The sequence below is a fragment of the Nicotiana tabacum genome, chromosome 20 (genome assembly GCF_000715075.1).
Source record: "Nicotiana tabacum cultivar K326 chromosome 20, ASM71507v2, whole genome shotgun sequence".
Lineage (NCBI taxonomy): Eukaryota > Viridiplantae > Streptophyta > Magnoliopsida > Solanales > Solanaceae > Nicotiana > Nicotiana tabacum.
In genome coordinates, this window is record NC_134099.1 from 86,658,912 (window position 1) to 86,662,924 (window position 4,013).

Here is a 4,013-nt window from a genome sequence, read left to right on the forward strand (position 1 = left end):
AATGAGACTTTAAGCTTTGATACTTGCTTTTCTAAAATTCGTTTTGAAAGTGTGTTTTCTCTGCCCGGCCCATGTGTTGGGACAAGCGTGCGCTTGGCAGAATCGGTGGTCGTTGACCAGCCACAAATATATATTATTTTGTAAAATGATAAAATTATTTAATGAGTGATTTGTGATGTGGCATAGCCTCGTGCAATGTCATTGGGGCATTAGAATTTATTCCTTCGCTGCCGTAACATATTTTGAGACATTGTGTATGCCGCCGTTATAAATTTGGGGCATTGTGTATGCTGTCGTGGACTCGTCAAAGTGTTTGGTTAATTTCCTGCACTGCCGTTAATGACTAGTCCTTAATATAGATTGTGTTGAGATATAAATAGTGTTGTTATTGAATAATTGTTTAGACCTTATAGAGTAATTATATGGTGAAATTTTTTTTGTGCATATTATTTTTGTGCTCTTTGTGTGTTTGTATTTTGTAACACTTGTTCCACATGTATTTAGAGTGGCGAGTCGATGATCTTACTGGGTTATATTTACGTATAACTCTCTCCTTACATGCGTATCCATGCAGATACTATTGGTGAAGTCGGAGCTTGTAGCCGACGAGTTTGCTAGAGTTGATTCAGTCATTAAGGTGAGCCGCCACATTGTACGTGTAAGCTGCCCAAAGTGTCTTTATCATTTATTCATATGAGGTTTTTTGTAATTCTCTTAGATGCTCCACGGTCTAGTGTGGGATTTGGGGTTAGAGTGTTAATCTTATATTTTGAGATATTAATTGTCCGTAATAGTAATCAGATTATTTGGATACTCAATTTAATTAATCAAATGCTGTAAATTAATGGCTAAGGTAAGAAAGTATGGTTCGCCCGACAGGTGGTGTTAGCTGGGTGCCAGTCACGTCTAGGGGGTAGTTTGGGATGTGACAGGTGTGCTCAAAGAATTAATAGAACTAGAATATATAGGTTGGCCATATAAGAAGTTGATACTCTTTAGATGCAGGTGGTTTGACCTAAATCCAACAAGAGGTACAAGAGTGCACAACCAATACAACATAATTGAGGTTAATCATACGAGGAAGTATGATCGCTATGATCCTTTCATAATTGCACATAATGTCAGGCAAATGTATTATGCTCTTTATCCATTGCGACAGAATAAGTCTGATTGGTGGGTTGTAATAAAAACTAAGCCTGTAGGTAGGGTGGAGGCAGAGAATGTGTTAGATGTTGCATATCAAAACGATATCTCTAGTATTCACCAAATAGTGGACGATCAACTAGAAAATGATTTGGAACATCCTGAACACATATTGGAAGAAGTTGATAGAAATGAAGTAACAATTATAGAAAATGAGGACGAAGAATCAACTGATGAAGCTCAAACAAGTGAGGACGAAGAATTCTCGGATGAGGAACAATACATCGATGAGCTTTAAAAAGTTGGTTTTTTAAATAATTCTCATTTTATAGCTAGTTTCTTATATGTTTCAATCTAAATATATATTATATTATGCAGATGGCAGGCAAGGGTCAAGGTAACAATGAACCTACTGATTCTCGGGGTCGAGAAAAGGCTAGGAAGGAAAAGAGAAGGGTAGAAAATAATACTCCATCTGCTCCACCCTCTTCAGAGATGCCTATGCCTATGTCTTATCCTCCACCCCACGGCTATACTGAGCTGCCACAACATCACGAGCCTTACATCTTTGTGCAGACACCAAGTCTTTCATCACATGGCCATAGGACTATATGTCCGACATGCAGTCCAGCTGCCTCACAACCACGTGGATCGCATTCATCCATGTCACAGCCACATGGATCACAGCCGCTCGGGTCACAACCATCAGTATCACAACCACTTGGGGTCCATCCAGCTATGTCGCAGTCACAAAGATCGCATCCATCTTCATCATCGACTCCATCTATTTCAAGCCTCTGCCTGCGAGGTAGTAGCTCTGACCCCCTACACCGTTCACACATGCCTTTGATATACATACTTCGGACGATGATGCTGATGATGACGAGGATGTGCAGTATGATCGACATGGCAGGATCATCATAGTCCCTGAGGGTGATGGGTAAGAGTTATTTGTTATTTTTGCGTCTATTGTTTTGTAAAGTTTTTACTAAGATATTAATGTGTTTTTATTGTTAAATTGCGGGTTCATACCGAGTAATAGGACTACGAGGATAATCACCAAAGCCATCAGAAAGCTTTATGATGTCCCTTATGCGACTTGGACTGATTTTCCATTCTCGCTGAAGGAGCAAATTTTCAATCAATTTAAGGTATAAATGTTCTTTTAAGCAGTTTAATAATTTATATTTATGATATTTTTCATACAATATTTAACTTTTGAAATACACAGCAACTGTGTATGGGAACACCGCTATAGCGCGGAAGTGGATGCAAATTTCCATCACAAAGCTCGCAAGCGATTGTCGCATACTTTCTTCAAAGCTAGAAAGAAGAACAAGAAGCCTAACTGGTTACTTCAAAATTTATGGGATGATTTGCAAAGGCAATGGCTTACCTCAAAGTTCGTAGAGAAGAGCGAAAAAGGAAAGAAAGCTCGCGCCTCTGAGAAGAAAGGCTCCTTGCATACTAGAGGTGCGATCAACGTAGGGACAATAAAAAGAAGATTGGTACGTAATTGCTTAAATTATTTTAATTTTCAAAGTATATCTATTCTATTTATTAACTAAATTAATTTGTTTTCAGGAAGAAGTTGGGGCATCCATTGAATCATGATGAGCTATTCAAGGAGACACATATTGTAAAGAAGAAGAAAGAGACGGATCAAGAAAGGTGGCTCCAGGACCAGGCCTCGACTGTATATGTAAGCTTTCACTTTTCTTTAAGTATTTTAATTTACTTTTATATAAATTTTGAAATACTAATTCAATTTAAATTTTCGTATAGGGTCGCTACCAAACTAATGTGGAGGAATTCATCCGCACTCAGTCAGCTGGTGAATCGGGCGAGCCAACCCAACCTTCGGACGAGGATGCTGAAAGAATATGGATGGAGTCTGCTGGCGGTCCAAAATGGGAGAAGGTATACGGGCTTCCTACTAAGAAATTCCATCGATATAAGTGTGAAATGAAAGGAATAGGGACTTCCTCGCAAGGCGATCAACTTGATGGGGAGAGCCTCTCCGCTATGCGGGTGACTATGACAAAGCTCACATCCGAGCTAGAAGCGGCCAAGGAAAGAGAAAGTGTTAGAGATGCTAAGTTCCTTGGCATGCAAGCTTAGATCAGAACTCTCCTATCTACTGAAGCTTTTCCGTTGCCTCGGTCTCGTGAGTCATCGCCAGAGGATCAACTTGAACGTGAGCGTTCCTTCCATCCTTCCCATGATCGTCCTCCCGTCCTTCCCGTGGTCGTTCTTCCTGTCCTCCACAAGACCCTTTCCGATACCGTCTTTTAGATGAAAGTTCATCAGACGGTGATGATGTTGTTGTACAAAACACTCCTTGACTTTTATATACTTTGCACTAGACAAATAGAATCGGTTTTGAACTAGTTGTAATAAGTTTTAACTTGTTTTTGGATTTTTTAGTTCTATTGAACTTTAATTTGTTAGTTTTAATGTATTTATTGAATTGTGTTGTTGTTGTTGTTGTTGTTGTTGTTGTTGTTGTTGTTGTTGTTGTTGTTGTTGTTGTTGTTGTTGTTGTTGTTGTTGTTGTTGTTGTTGTTGTTGTTGTTGTTGTTGTTGTTGTTGTGTTGTTGTTGTTATTGTGTTGTTGTTTATGGATTTGGTATGCTAGCAGGTGGTGCCAAAACAGGTATTTTATGCCAAAATTAAAACCTAGAAAACCGACCAAAGTTGGTCGGTTCCTAATTAAAACAAAATTCTGCTGATTAGCAACCAACCTTGGTCGCTTAAGTTTTAAAAAAAATTAAAAGTTACCGATCAAAGTTGGTCGGTTAATGAACAAGGATTACCTAGATTTCAACTTTACCGACCAACTTTGGTCGGTATGGTTAATTTTTTTTTTT

The 4,013-nt window shown here is 38.8% G+C and overlaps 1 long non-coding RNA gene across 1 annotated transcript; it reads left to right on the top strand.

Annotated features, from left to right (window-relative positions):
- Positions 1-571: 571 nt before the first annotated feature.
- On the top strand, positions 572-3,517 carry LOC107783998 (uncharacterized). The gene is made up of 5 exons (XR_001647602.2): positions 572-637; positions 1,522-2,294; positions 2,375-2,651; positions 2,728-2,845; positions 2,929-3,517. It is a non-coding gene; the product is annotated as an uncharacterized LOC107783998 (long non-coding RNA).
- Positions 3,518-4,013: the final 496 nt, after the last annotated feature.